Source organism: Dendrobates tinctorius, unplaced genomic scaffold, assembly GCF_039654945.1.
Source record: "Dendrobates tinctorius isolate UK_male_01 unplaced genomic scaffold, ASM3965494v1 ptg000158l, whole genome shotgun sequence".
Classification (NCBI taxonomy): domain Eukaryota; kingdom Metazoa; phylum Chordata; class Amphibia; order Anura; family Dendrobatidae; genus Dendrobates; species Dendrobates tinctorius.
Window position 1 is genome coordinate 12,034,250 of NW_027361825.1, and position 16,400 is coordinate 12,050,649.

Genomic DNA, 16,400 nt, shown 5'->3' on the forward strand with positions numbered 1-16,400 from the left:
CTCAGATATCCCCACCATGTCATAATTATGTTCCAACAACATTAACTCCAATTCTTCCATTTTGTTGGCGAGGCTTCTGGCATTAGTATACATGCACTTTATGTATCTCTCTGTACTCTATTCTTTCTTAAATTATTAACTGTTCTAACCCCACCCCCCATGCCACCCCCAATTTCATTATTTGTGCCCAGGTCTCTATCTGCACTGTCTTCCCCTCCTATAAAAGGAATACCCTCCCCCATCCCTAGATTAAACATTCCTCCAACCTTCTAGCCATTTTCTCCCCCATCACAGCTGCACCCTCCCCATTGAGGTGCAGCCCATCCCTAGCGTAGAACCTGTAGCCAACTGAGAAGTCGGCCCAGTTCTGCAGGAACCCAAACCCCTCCTTCCTACACCAATTCCTGAGCCACTTCTTAACCTCCCTAATCTCCCGTTGCCTCTCTGGCGTGGCACGTGGTACAGGAAGTATTTCAGAAAATACCACCTTGGAGGTCCTTGCTTTAACCCCTTCACGACCAATGACGCCACGTAGGCGTCATGCAAATCTGACCAGTGACGCCTATGTGGCGTCATGACTTTAAAGCCCCCCTGCGGGTCGGGTGACCTAGGTCACTGAAAGGTCACCCGACCCGCAGATACAGGGGGCTTTGTTCTTCAGCATAGGGGCGTGGCTTCGCCCCCATGTGACTACGATCGCTCTGATTGGCTGTTTCACTTTTAACAGCCAATCAGCGATAGTAATATTTCATCAATGAAAATTGATGAAATATTACAATCCAGCCATGTCCGACGCTGCTGTAGCGTCGGACAGGGCTGGTCACAGCGATCCGACCCCACCCGTTAACGGGGGCGATCTGCCCCCCGCCACTGAATGACAGAGGCGATGTGCCGCAGCTGTCATCATCTCCCCCCCCCCCCCTTCCCTCAGCTCCCCCCGGCTTCCGATTGACCCACCTCCCGGTACTCACCGAGTGCCGTTATGGCTCCCGTTGACCCGCGGTCCCGGACCATGGGCGCCGCCATATTGGAAAATGGCGGGCGCATGCGCAGTGTGCCTGCCTGCTCCAATTTCCATTCATTCATTTTGATCACTTTCACAGTGATCAAAATAGAATGAAATGTAAATAAACCCCCCGTTTATCACCCCCATAGGCAGGATCAACTGATAAAATAAAGAAATTATTTTTATTTTTCCATTAGGGTTGGAAAGAGGGTTAGGGTTGGAATTAGGGTTAGAATTAGGGTTAGGGTTGGAATTAGGGTTAGTATTAGGGTTAGGGTTGGAATTAAGGTTTGGGTTGGAATTAGGGTTAGTATTAGGGTTAGGGTTGGAATTAGGGTTAGTATTAGGGTTAGGGTTGGAATTAAGGTTTGGGTTGGAATTAGGGTTAGGGTTGTGGTTGGGGTTAGGGTTGTGTTGGGGTTAGGGTTGGGATTAGGGTTAGGGGTGTGTTGGGGTTAGGGTTAAAGTTAGAATTGTGGGGTTTCCACTGTTTAGGCACATCAGGGGTCGCCAAACGCGACATGGTGCAACCATTGATTCCAGCCAATTTTGCGTTCAAAAAGTTAAACGGTGCTCCCTCCCTTCCAAGCCCCGACATGTGCCCAAACAGTGGTTTACCCCAACATATGGGGTATCAGCGTACTCAGGAAAAATTGCACAACAACATTGGGGGTCTAATTTCTCCTGGTACCCTTGGGAAAATAAAAAAATTGGGGGCTAAAAAAATATTTTTGTGGAAAAATGTTGTATTTTTTATTTTCACGTCTCGGCGTTATAAACGTCTGTGAAGCACTAGGGGGTTCAAAGTGCTCACCAGACATCTAGATAAGTTCCTTGGGAGGTCTAGTTTCCAAAATGGGGTCACTTGTGGGGGGTTTCTATTGTTTAGGCACATCAGGGGCTCTGCAAATGTAACGACGACCGCAGACCATTCCATTAAAGTCTGCATTTCAAAACGTCACTACTTCCATTCCGAGCCCTTATGTGTGCACAAACAATGGTTCCCCCCATATATGGGGCACCAGCGTACTCAGGACAAACTGTACAACAACTTTTGGGGTCCAATATATCCTGCTACCCCTGTGAAAATAAAAAATTGCTGACTGAAAATCTTTTTTTTGAGGAAAAAAAAATATTTTTTATTTTCACGGCTCTGCGCTATAAACTTCAGTGACGCGCTTGGGGGTTCAAGGTGCTCACCACACATCTAGATAAGTTCCTTAGGGGGTCTAGTTTCCAAAATGGTGTCACTTGTGGGGGGGTCCACAGTTTAGGTGCATCAGGGGCTCTGCAAATGTTACATGATGCCTGCAGACCATTCCATCAAAGTCAGCATTTCATAATGTCACTACTTCCCTTCCGAGCCCCGACGTGTACCCAAACAGAGTGGTCCCCACCCACATATGGGGTACCAGTGTACTCAGGACAAACTGGACAACAACTTTTGGGGTCTAATTTATCCTGGTACCCTTGTGAAAATAAAAAATTGCGCACTAAAAAATAATTTTTTGAGGAAAAAAAATTTTTTTTATTTTCATGGCTCTGCGTTATAAACTTTTGTGAAGCACTTGGGGGTTCAAAGTGCTCACTATGCATCTAGATAAGTTCCTTAGGGGGTCTAGTTTCCAATATGGGGTCATTTGTGTGGGTGATCCAATGTTTAGGCACAAAGGGGCTCTCCAAACACGATATGGTGTCCCCTAACGATTAGAAGTAATTTGCATTTCAAAAAGTCAAATGGCGCTCCTTCCCTTCTGAGCCCTGCAGTGTGCCCAAACAGTGGTTCCCCCCCACATATGGGGTACCAGCGTACTCAGGACAAACTGGACAACAACTTTTGTGGTCTAATTTCTCCTGTTAGCCTTGTGAAAATTAAAAATAGTGTGCTAAAAATAATTTTTGAGGAAAAAAAAATTTTTTTTATTTTCACTGCTCTGTGTTATAAACTTTTGTGAAGCACTTGGGGGTTCAAAGTGCTCACTACACATCTAGATAAGTTCCTTAGGGGGTCTAGTTTCCAAAATTGGGTCACTTGTGGGGGAGCTCCTATTTTAGATACACAGGGGCTCTCCAAACACGACATGGTGTCCGATAACGATTGGAGCTAATTTTCCATTCAAAAAGTCAAATGGTGCTCCTTCCCTTCCGGACCCTGCCTTGCGCTGAAACAGTGGTTTATGATCACATATGAGGTATTGGTGTACTCAGGAGAAATTTTTTTAACACATTTTAGGATCCATTTTATCCTGTTGCCCATGTGAAAATGAAAAAACTGAGGCTAAAAGAAAATTTTTGTGAAAAAAAGTGCATTTTTTTTTTTTACAGATCAATTTGTGAAGTACCTGGGGGTTCAAAGTGATCACTATGCATCTAGATAAGTTCCTTGGGGGGTCTAGTTTCCAAAATGGGGTCACTTGTGGAGGAGCTCCAATGTTTATGCACACATGGGCTCTCCAAATGTGACATGGCAACCGCTAAATATTCCAGCATGTTTTCCATTCAAAAAGTCAAATGGTGCTCCTTCCCTTCTGAGCCCTGCCGTGCGCCCAAACAGTGGTTTATGACCACATATGAGATATCGGTGTACTCAGGAGAAATTGCCCAACAATTTTTAGGATCCATTTTATCCTGTTGCCCATGTGAAAATGAAAAAATTGATGCTAAATGAAAATTTTTGTTGGAAAAATTAAAATGTCCATTTTTTCTTTCCACGTTGCTTTAGTTCCTGTGAAACACCTGAAGGGTTAATAATCTTGTTGAATGTAGTTTTGAGTAGCTTGAGAGGTGCAGTTTTTAGAATGGTGTCACTTTTGGGTATTTTCTGCCATATAGACCCCTCAAAGTGACTTCAAATGTGAGGTGGTCCCTAAAAAAAATGGTTTTGTACATTTTATTGTAAAAATGAGAAATCGCTGGTCAACTTTTAACCCTTATAACTTCCTAACAAAAAAATGTTTTGTTTCCAAAATTGTGCTGATGTAAAGTAGACATGTGGGAAATGTTATTTAGTAACTAATTTGTGTCACATAACTCTGGTTTAACAGAAAAAAAATTCAAAATTTGAAAATTGTGAAATTTTCTAAATTTTCGCCAAATTTCTGATTTTTTTCACAAATAAACGCAAAAATTATCGACCTAAATTTACCACTAACATGAAGCCCAATATGTCAGGAAAAAACACTCTGAGAATCGCTAGGATCTGTTGAAGCGTTCCTGAGTTATTACCTCATAAAGGGACACTGGTCAGAATTGCAAAAAATGGCCTGGTCATTAAGGTCAAAATAGGCTTGGTCATGAAGGGGTTAAGCTTACAGCCTAATTCCCTGAAATCATCTTTAAGGACCTTCCACCTACCTCTAACTTTGTCATTTGTGCCAATGTGCACCATGACCGCTGGATCCTCACCAGCCCCTCCCAGCAATCTGTCAACCCGATCAGCGATGTGTCGGACTCGAGCGCCAGGTAGGCAGCACCAGGGCTGTGGAGTTGGTAAGCCAAACCTCCGACTCCTCAATTTCCCTTACACCGACTCCGACATATATTACTTATATTTAAGTGAAAAATTTATTGTAGTACAATGTGAACATCAGACATTTAATCATTTCTATGATCCAATAATCCAGATATTTAGATAGAACATATTATCTATTTATTGGAATACAACTTTAGAACACAAAAAACTGTAATAAATTGTAAATATGTAATACACTGTATACGGTACAGACCAAAGTTCGGACACACCTTCTCATTCAAAGAGTTTTCTTTATTTTCATGACTATGAAAATTGTAGATTCATTCTGAAGGCATCAAAACAATAAATTAACACGTGGAATTATATAATTAAAGTGTGAAACAGCTGAAAATATGTCTTATATTCTAGATTCTTCAAAGTAGCCACCTTTTGCTTTGATTACTGCTTTGCACACTCTTGGCAGAGCAATGCCTGTCCTGGGCGTCCTTTTGGGCAGCTATGAGGTGTACCTGACTGGTGCTGAAAAAAAGCAGTGTTAGTCTGTGTGCTATCCGGCTTTCATTCTTTTTTTGTGCAGATATGATATGGATAGACAGATATGGATAAATGGATATATAGAGCAGATTTCTAATCTGCTTTTGCTATTGAAAACATTATCTATGAGCTCAAAAACCTTTCAGGTGATGAGGTTTTATAAAAAGCTGATCTGCTTTTGCCACTGAAAAACATATCCTCAAAAAACGCATGAAAAACGCTGTGTGTGAATGTAGCCTTAGATCAAGAATAGAACAGTCATTTATAGGACATTTCATAACTTTCCCAAATTCCTATGAAAAAATATTCAGCATATTCTGCATTGAACTACTGTACCCAATTTATTATATCTTTTAGGAGTCGGTCCATTTTATACCGACTCCACCAAAATGAGCACCGACTCCGACTCCACAGCCCTGGGCAGCACACCGTTCGACGATCCCTGTCTTTGTGACAGATTGCCCTATCTGTTCCCCTAGTAATTGAGTCTCCCACTACCAGAACCCATCTGGCCTGCCCTGCTCTCCTATTTCCCCCCTTGCTGGAGCAGACACTCCTCCGGCTTTCAGAGGACATGCCTTGCTCCAGCAGTGCTACTCCTGCACTAACACTCCCCTCATTTACCAACTTAGCAAACTTATTTGGGTGTGCCAGATCAGGACTAGCCTCCCTGGTGCTCTTCCCTCTACCCCGCCTTCTAACTGTCACCCAGCTAGCTGCTTCATTGTCCTGCAGCTCCAACCTAGCATCCCCCCCCCCCTCATCTATCCTAGTGAGAAGAAGACTCCTTTCCATATTGTCTATGGATCTCAGTGTTGCCAGCTGCACATTTAGATCCAGTATCTGGGCTTCCAAGTGCACAACGTGCTCACATCTCGCACAGCAGTATGCACCCTCGACCGGCTGTTCAAGGATTTCATACATGCGCAAGACGTGCACTGGATGGCATTGGCAATAGTGGAGCACATCCTAATGGGAATTGCACCAGACAAAAAGATAAGCAAAAATAAATAAAAAGTATTAATAAAATATAACAGCAATTCAGTAATACCTCCCTTGGAAACTCCCTGAATCCAAAGTCACTGAATCACAAGTCACACTTACCACAGTTCGCACTTACACTCAGGTCACACTCAGCTCGTTCACACTCGCTCAGGCAGAAGATTTAAAAGTTGTTGTTTTTTTTTTTTTTTGTTTTCCCTGTTACCAGCACTTCCAAAAAAAAGTGATGTCATAGAGGTTACATCCGGTCACCGAGGCTCCGTTCCCAGTCGGGCTGAGTTGTGGTGACTTTGGTGACATTCCTGCTAGCACCGTGAGCTCATTTTCACTTATTGCGCAGGCAGCGGCTGATGAATACTCCCATCCACGGCTCCTGCTGTCACTATTATTAGCCTGCAGCAGCGGTAAGCTGCTGGGAGTAATAGTCCCATCAGCTGCCGCCTGCTGTCTCTTTTATTACTTGAATATAACTCTCATCGTTCTCTCCTTCTTGCGCCGATCGCCGGCAAAGCAGGGGAGAATGATGAGAGCCGTGTTCCGCACCCGGCGCCGGGGAAAAGCACTTACTGTAACGCTTCTTACCCGGCGCCGATGTGTGTCACATGGATGACATCCATGTGTGCTATGCGTATGCACATATACAGGACGTTTTATGGCCCATGCTGACATTCAAAAATGGACATGTCAGCGTGATTTGCACATGGACACACGGTCCATGGAAACACACTGACATGGGCTCAGACCCATTCACTTGAATAGGCAAATAGCGCTCCGGTCCTCCCGAGTCTCTCCGCATGGCTAAGTAGTACTGTACAACCACATATGAGGTATTGCCACGTTCAGTAGAAATTGTGGGACAAATTTTGTTGCGATTTTTACCCACTTCTTGAGTGAAAATGTAAAATCTTTGGCTAAAACAAAATTTTGATGGTAAAAATGTAGTTACTTTGTCTTCACTGCCCAGTGGTATAAATTTCTGTGACACTCCCCATGGTGTCAATGTGATCACTGCACCCCTAGATGAATTCATTGAGAGATACAGTTCGTAAAATGGGGTCACTTATGGGGGTTTCTGATGTTTTGGCACTTCATGGGCTCTCCCAGTGGGTCATGGACCTGCAAACCATAACAGTAAAATTTGACACTCCTTGCCTTTTGAGTGTTGCACTGTGCCTGAAAAATATTTCCCGATTACATGTAGGGTAGGTATTGGCACACTCAGGAAAAAATGGATCTCAGTTTGTTGTAAAAAAATATTTCCCATTAGACCTTTAATAAAATTAAAAACTTTGGGCTTACACAACATTTTAGTGGTAAAAATGTAATTTATTCTTTCTTCACCGCTCAGTAGTATAAAATTCTGTAAGGCACATGTGATGTTAAGATGATCACACTGCACCCGTAGATGAATTCATTGGGGAGTGCATTTGCAAAATGAGTTCACATATAGGGCGTGTCTGTTACTCTGGCACCTCAGGGGCTCTGCCAATGTCACATGGCACCGTCAACCATTCCAGCAAAATCTGAACTCCAATATGGCGCCTCTTCCCATCCGAGCTCTGCCATGCGTGCAAACAGTGGTTTACCCCCACACATGGGGTATCAGCGTACTTTGGAAAAATTGCACAACAACTTTTGGGGACCAATTTCTTCTGTTAATCTTGGGAAAATAAAAAATTGGGGGTGAAAAGATCATTTTTGTGGAAAAAATGATTTTTTATTTTTACGGCTCCACGTTATAAATTTCGGTGAAGCACTTGGGGGTTCAAAGTGCTCACCTTACATCTAAAGTTCCTTGTGGGTGTCTAGTTTCCAAAATAGTGTCACTTGTTGGGGGTTTCCACTGTTTAGGCACATCAGGGGCTCACCAAATGCGACATGGCGTCCTATCTCAATTCCAGCCAATTTTGCGTTGAAAAAGTCTAACGGCGCTCCTACCCTTCCGACCTCTGCCATGCACACAAACAGTGGTTTACCTGTACATATGGGGTATCTGCGTACTCAGGACAAATTGCACAGCAACTGTTGGGGTCCAATTTCTCCTTTTACCCCTTGGTAAAATAAAATTTGGATCTGAAGTAAATTTTTTGTGAAAAAAGTTGTTCATTTTTTTTAAACATTCAAAAAATTCCTGTGAAGCACCTGAAGGGTGAATAATCTTCTTGAATGTAGTTTTGAGCACCTTCAGGGGTGCAGTTTTTAGAATAGTATCACTTTTTGGTATTTTCTATCATATAGTTTGTTTTACCCTTATAACTTCCTAACAAAAAAAAAAATTTGGTTTCAAAATTGTTCTGATGTAAAGTAGACATGTGAGAAATGTTACTTATTAAGTATTTTTTGTGACATATCTCTGTGATTTAAGGACATGAAAATTCAAAGTTGGAAAATTGCCAAATTTTCGCCAAATTTTTCTCTTCGCCACGACAGCACCCACTGAGAGAGGGGATCCGCCCCTAGGAACAGGAAACCTACAGTGAGATAAAAGGGGCGGTCCCCCTCCCTCCCTCAGTTGGTTTCCTGTTCCTAGGAAGGAACCCACGGAGAAGAGGATTCCTGGCCTGGTAGCTGCCCGCGGCATTATATGAGCAACGGGGGCCCCAGAGCTGGAAGCAGCGAAGGGCGGATCCAGGATGGGAATCCCCCCTCAGCTGGTAATGCGGGTGAGGCCTTGGCGAAAAGTGCCTGGCTCACCAGGGGGTGCGTGGAGCAGCACCTAGGAAATTCCGCAGGGAATAGCGCATTACGGAGCGCGGCACAGCGTCGGGGAGCCAGGGAACCAGGAAGACACCCCCCCCCCATAATAACAGCAGCAAAAAAGGGGGTGACGAGGCCAGGGAGGAAGATGAAGCCCTGAGGATGCGATATGTGCCACTGGCGCTGAAAGGGAGAATCAGCGTACCTGATGTTCTTCAGCGGTATGCTGTTCCGGCGATGAGATATGATGCGGAATGCGGTAAGATGCTGAACGCTGATTCCATACCTGACTCTTGGCGGATGGTCAGTGGTATGGTCCGGTCCGACAGGTTAGACCGGGAGAGGCCGACCTGGCGCGTATGAGAGGTGCAGAAGGCCAGCAGCCGGGGGGCTTGGCATGGTTGATGCAGCATATGGCTGGAGTAGAACTGGCTCCGGTCCGACAGTGTAGACCATGAGAGGCCGACCTGGCACGTATGAGAGGCGCAGAAGGCCAGCAGCCGGGGGCTTGGCGTGGTGATGCAGCATATGGCTGGAGTGCAACTGGTTCCGGTCCGACAGTGTAGACCGGGGGAGGCCGACCTGGCACGTATGAGAGGTGCAGAAGGCCAGCAGCCGGGGGCTTGGCATGGTGGGCCTCAGTCCCAGAGGGGCGATGAGAGCCGAGGCAGATTGACTCCCCCCTTGGCTGATAATGACTGCAGGCAGGGGCCGGGTGGGGCCATCCTCGCTCACTGATGCAGCACGATATGGCTGGAATGTAACTGGCGTGCGTTTGCGCAGAGGGTCTGCAGTTGAAGGCCTTGTATGGCCACGGATAAAAGTGTTAGACGGGAAAGCGAACCACGTCTCAGAACGCCTCGTATGGCGATGCAAGGTACACCCACATGAAGTGGTGGAGGTGCTACCATAGAGCATCAGAAAGAGTGGACGCTCTAGACAGAATGGTTCCACGGAAAGAGGTGGTACACGGTGAAGCAGACCACATCTTAGGCTGAGTTTCCACAGCCGGTACCATGTGCTAATCATCAAGGAGATGCGGGGCTGCTCTCTTTAGGTGGCTGCTGAGCAGATGAAGGCCGGGCAATTACAAGAGTGGGAGACAAGCTGAAGATCCCTAGTCTGGTTGATGTGTGGAAAAAAAAAAAAAAGTGCACTAACCTCACCCTGCTCCCTGGAGGGGAAGCTCAGTATAGCTAGACCCTCGGCTTGCAATTGGTGGCTACAGCACCCGGCAGGGGTCAGTGAAGCAGTGTGCAGGAGTTCACTCACTCTTCCTCCTGCTCTCCGAGGGTCGGCAGCCATTCCAGTCCGAGTGTGACTGCTCTCGTTAGATGGCAGCAGCTAAGTAGCTGGAAGCCAGGCAAGTACCAGATTGGAATACCAGTCATAGATCCTGGTAAACAGCAGCATACTGGTAGCAGTCCTAGGGGCACACACAATTTCATGTGCTGAGAGCCTTATGGGGGACTTCAGCAGCGCATTGTCTCCGTGAAGATTGCCAGCTGCGGCTCGTTAATTGGCTCCTTCGGGTGAGGTCATTCAGACAATTGAGATGTACCATTCAGAGTGGAGGTTATCTGGAACTCTGAGAGGTGCCCCCTTGAATGTAACTGTGGGCCTGGTTTCTTGTTTGGCACCTTCAAGCGGGGCCGTAAGTCTATCTGCACCCCATGGGGCCTATGTATATCATATGGTATAATAGAGTCTGGATGTATCGTATTACATCATAGCGCCTCTATGAATCATACTGCATCATAGAATACTTCATGGTAATTCATAGTACTTCAGGGTACTTCATGGTGCTTCATAGTACGAAAGATATATCATAGTATGTTATAGTACTTCATGGTGCTTCATAGTACGAAAAATATGCAGTGAAAGGTGGACACCACTGTATAAATTACCAAATACTACGGCCCGGTGCAAACATGCGCCAAAGATGAATCAAAAAAAAAAAAGGAGAAAAAGCGCAAATAGTGATGCACACGCAGCCAATGATATAATTCATTGTACGTCATATTTGCTTTGTGGTACTTCATGATATGTCCTAGTACTTCAGAGTACTTCTGGTTGCATCATAGTACATCAGAATGTGCCATAGCGCATCATATTGCTTCATGGTACTTCGTGATCTCTCATAGTACTTCATAGTACTTCTGGTTGCATCATAATGTGCCATAGCTCATCATATTGCTTCATGGTACTTCATGATATGTCATAGTACGTCATTGTATGTCATAGTACCTTGTGGTACTTCTTGTTGCGCCATAGTACATCATAGTATGTCATAGCGCATAATATTGCTGCATGGTACTCCATAGTACTTCATGATATGTCTTAGTACGCCATCGTATGTCATAGGACTTCATTGTGCTTCTTGTTGCATCATAGTAAGTCATAGTACTTCATATTGCTTCATGGTACTTCATAGTACTACGTCATACTTAGTATTGCATCATAGTACTTCAGATTGCATCATAGTACTCCATAGTGCTTCATATTACTTCATGGTACTTTATAGTACCTTCACAGTACTTCATAGTGCTTCATATTGCATCACGGTACTTCATGGTGCTTCATGGTACTTCATGGTGCTTCATGGTACTTCATAGTACATGGTGCTTCATATGGCTTCATGGTGCTTCATAGTACTTCATGCTACTTAATGATGTTTCAGAGTACTTCATGGTACCTCATGGTACTTCACATTGCTTCAGAGTACTTCATAGTACCTCATGGTACTTAGTGCTTCATGGTACTTCATAGGGCCTCATATCACTTCAGGATGCTTCATGGTATGATATGGTATCTTCATAGTATGAAGAGGAATACGGTGAAGAACTCTGATATCTACCGCAGAGAGAATCCTGCAGAGAGCCAAAACACGTGTTGTCCCTATTGACCCGTTTTGTAAGGGTAATAAACAACTTCAGAGCCTGTTCCTGGTTGCTCTCCATGTCAGAGGAGTGGACAACTCCGGAGCACACCTCAGCCACCCTACCCGGCATCGAGGGGAATGGGTGCTCAGCCGGTGCATCTTCAGGATGATAGCGGCTATATGGGGCATGCCAGAGATAGATCTGTTCGCTACAATAGGCGGGTCGAAAGGTTCGCTCCACTGTACAGAACAAGACAGTTCGGATGTACTCGACGCCCTTCTAAACCCTTGGACGGTTCACCAGACCCTCCCATGTTATGGTCGCCAGCAGTTACCAGGATGATGAGGTAATAAGGAGCGAGAGTCCTCTTAATAGCCTGTTGGGCCAAAAAAGCCGTGGGTTTCATGGCTGAGAGCCATGTCATGGGTTCTCCCTTTGGATTGGGACCTGCGCTCACAAAGACCCTGTTACCACCCTCAGGTCAAAGGTCTACGCCTCACGGCATGTAATTTGAGAGGCAGTTACTGAAGCGAAGGGGATTCTCAGATGACTTAATTGACACTCTCTTGCAGGAAAAACTTTAACTTTCCATTCAGCAGACCTTTCCGGGGAGGGTCTTTATCCTTGCCATATTAGAGTTCCGGCAGGAAGGGCGTGAGTTCGGACTTGCAAGTAACGCCCTAAAATTCCAAGTTTTGGCTCTGGAGGCCAAGTATAATTGTAACGTGCGGGCAACGAAGGGGTGGCTCGATCTTTCTCTGCTTGCCAGCAAGCAAACCCGGTTCACATTCTTCAAAAAACCGCCTTGGGACCTTAGCTTAGTCCTAGATGCTTTCACACAGGGACCATTCGGGCCCATACACTTGACCTCAATAAAGTGCTTTTCATTGAAAGCCGCCTTATTGGTAGCTCTAGCATCGGCAAGGAGGATGCATGATCTCCAGGCCCTGTCAATAGATCCTCCTTCCTGACAATATTTCTGGGCAGAATAGTGTCAAAGACGGACCCGTCCTACCTCCCTAGAAAGGCTGCTAAATTCCATAGATCCAAAAAATCTACCTTCCCTCTTTTTTATGTTAGCCCGGCAACACCAGAGAAGGAAAGATAGCATGGCCTAGACGTAAAGGGGGGCCATCTTAGTCTATATAGATAACTCTAGGCCCTGGAGGCAGAGTAGGGCTCTTTTTTGTCTCTTTTTGTCTCTTTCCAGGGTAACAAGAAGTGTGGATCAGAAACGCATTGGCATATTCGGCAAAAAGGAGAAGGCCCACCACAGGGCGTGAGGGCACATTCTACACGAGCCATATCTTCCTGGGCCGAAAGGACGGATTTCCCAATTGAGCTAATATGTAAGGTCGCAACCTGGTCTTCTTCTCCTTCTGCCTTTTATAGTCACTACAGGCTAGATTTGTCTTCTTCGATGCTTTGGCCTTTGGTAGATCTGTCCTTAACACGGTGGGCCCTCCCAGGTGATTATCTCTGAAAATCTCTGAGTGGGTGCTGTCGTGGTGAAGAGAAAAAACTGGATTACTTACCGGTAATACTCTCTTGTAGAGCCACGACAGCACCCGCTCACTTCCCTCCCTTGATATATCCACACGTGGCTCACTCTGATGGGTGAAGGATAGAAGCAGTATATAAATATGTGAAATGTAGCAGAAGATATAAGTGTGTATGTATGTGTGTGTGTGTGTATGTGTATATATATATATATATATATATATATATATATATATATATATATATATATATATATATATATATATATATATATATATATATATATATATATATATTATGAGGTAGCGCTGTCATGTAAGTAAGGGGTTCTCGCTTGCAGCGATCGAAAAACACATCCGGCACAGGATTTTCCAACAAATCATAGTCTATGAGGTTTATTCATCCTTCATAAACCTCCAGCAGCAATATACACAGCATTACAGGAGAGCGTCCATTATACAGGCTATTTAGCCCCAGGGTTATCTCACCCACGTCAGGGTTCCCATATGGCTGTTTCTCCAGGCCGCAGAAGTCCACTCACTCCTCAGGGACTCTCAGATACTGGCCGCCATTACACCCACAGCCGCTCCACAGGCTGCTGTTAGTGAGGAGATCCTTCTCCTCACGGGACCTTCCAAACTGGACCAATCAGGTCCCAGCATTCACTCTCTGTGACCTAACCTGGCCACATTATATGGTCCATAGCCACGCCCACCGGGTCACATGACTATGACCTCACCACAGGTCCTTCACACAGACATATATACTTTACAATAGCATTCATAAACATACATATGTCTCTATCTCAAGGTCACCCACCTTGAGATACATAATGGCTCTTCAACCACTCACACTCTTGGGACATCCACACAGCGCCCCCTCGTGGACACAGTGGTCATTACACCACTATATATATATATATATATATATATATATATATATATATATATATATATATACTAGAATCGCTTACTGAGCAAATTGACTAAAGCATGTATGGCGGTTCCTCTTGTTCTCTGTAATCCAACTGAGGGAGCGAGGGGGACTGCCCCTTTTATCTCTCTGTAGGTTTCCTGTTCCTAGGGGCGGATCCCCTCTCTCAGTGGGTGCTGTCGTGGCTCTACAAAAGAGTATTACCGGTAAGTAATCCGGTTTTTCATTTTTTTTTCACAAACACAAATCATATCAAAGAAATTTTAGCACTGTCATGAAGTACAATATGTCATGAGAAGACATTCTCAGAATCACCGGGATCCATGGAAGCATTCCAGAGTTTTTACCTCATATATGGACAGGGGTCAGAATTGTAAAAATTGGCCCAGTCATTAACATGCAAACTACCCTTGGGGTAAAAGGGATAAGGGCTGGGTTTTTGTGGACAACCATAGAGTGGGTGGGAGGTTGTCCACTTTATCTCCACCCCAGGATGTGGTGTGTGGTTGAAATAGTTGGTTCCTGAGGTATTCAGTGTTCTGTTTTGTCTGGAGAGGGGAACTCCAGAGAAGTGTTCCTGTTTGTGCTACTGCTAACGAGAACCGTGTGTTTTTGCTAATCCTGAGCGGGTGGATCTCTGTTACCACAAGGACTGTGGTTTTTTTTGTTTTTGCCCAAAGGGCTGTGTTTATTTTTACTTCACCATGGTTTATGCTGCATATATAATAAACCAGTGAAGATCTTAGAGACAGTGTTCCTGTGATTACCTCCATGCACAATGGAGTGAGACTAGCAGCGTGTGTGTGTGTGTATATATGTGTGTATGTATGTATGTATATATATATATATATATATATATAATGTCTTTTTCCAGGTATTACAGAAAAGGATGTTAACCATTTCCGAACGATATACAATGTGAAGGAGATGATGTCTTGCATATATGTTTCATTTTGTTTTAATTTTTTTTATTTAATTTCCCTATTAGCCGTCCATAGATAATTTATGTTTTACATAAAGGTACCTGGTCCACCAGAGTAAGAGCTGCTTATTTGTATGTATTAGGCATGTGGTGAGACAACATCCCTTTCGTAACAGGGTTGTCTACCCCTATGTAAAAAAATAAAAAATAAACAAAAAAACTGATCCAACTTGCAGTAAAATATAAAAAATGTATTCATACTCACCTGATACACCGCTGCTTCTCTCCTAGCACTGCCTGGGTACCACACTAATCTCTGTGCTTCCTCTTCCAGCAGGGATGTGACTTTATCACTGTCTGCAGGGGTCACATGTCCGTACAACTGGAAACAGGGTATATGGTGAGACCGTGAGATGGTGCACAGTGCGTGACACAAAACCCAGACAGTGCTAGATGAGGAACGACAGGTGAGCAGTATGTGAGTATTAGTTATATTTTTATTTTTTTACACTATTCTGGGCTATTAAAAACGAAAAATGTGGACAACCCTTTAGTAATATGTGGGTCAATTTGGCCATGGTACAATGATCGTTGCATTTTTTTTTTTTTTTTTTTTTTTTAAAACAAAACAGATTTTGCTTTCCATGAAATATTGTTTTTCTCATGTGCTTCATTGGAGGACACGTGGGACCATGGGTACATGCTGCTGCTACCAGGAGGCTGACACTACTAAATACACTTAAAGAAAATTTGGCTCCTTATGTACTCTCTTACTGGCACTAAGGTATCTAGCTTAATAATGTCACTTTGGAGGCAGACACAAGTCTCAGGTCCAGAATTGTCTCTACTTATGGTATTTTCTGCATTTTACTCATATTTTTCTCTTTTAGATAGGGCAACAGAGTGAAATGGCCACTCTGTAACCTCAACATAAGACGGAGAGCACGATCTGCCAGGGGTCAGACCTAACAGTTTCTCATTGGTATAGCAGGACTTGTTCCTGATGCAGACTTTAATCTGGTTCTTGGGTGGGTGGTCCTTGCCTTTTATCTCCTAGCCCACCTCCCAAAGCCTGTCGTGTTATATGAAGCGAAGACTGATCCGGAGACAAGGACTAAGCCTTTTCAGGACAGACTAGTGTGTCGACATGGGGGGCAGCCGGCGCTCCGGTCCGCTAGCCGAAACCGCATGGACCAGTCATCATCCCACCGAAAAAAAGAACTGAGGGATCTTTTTATAAAAAAAATCCTCCCAAAAAGCATCAATAGATTGTGCGTGTATCGCTGCTGTGGCGTTGTAGACCGGAGGCGCTGCCATGGAGATGGTATGTGAAGACGCACGTCCTCCTTCCCATCGTCCTTCGCGCGCACAGGCTTGCTCTGTCACAGGGCAGTGTGTTATGAATGAGTCACCGAGGAGGAAAAACAAAAACAAGCTAAGCCACAGAAAACC

The 16,400-nt window shown here is 44.5% G+C and overlaps 1 protein-coding gene across 7 annotated transcripts in view; it reads left to right on the forward strand.

Annotated features, from left to right (window-relative positions):
• Window positions 1–16,400, forward strand: part of LOC141051856 (uncharacterized) — a 41,193-nt gene that overhangs the window by 8,770 nt on the left and 16,023 nt on the right. For 2 of the 7 annotated variants that reach the window (XM_073548954.1, XM_073548952.1), the window contains exon 2: window positions 15,283–15,426. The exons of 2 other annotated variants lie outside the window; for them this stretch is intronic. The gene's annotated coding sequence lies outside the window, so the exon portion shown is untranslated. The remainder of the gene's footprint in view (window positions 1–15,282; window positions 15,427–16,400) is intronic. 3 more of the 7 variants (XM_073548955.1, XM_073548951.1, XM_073548956.1) reach the window with 2 other exon arrangements.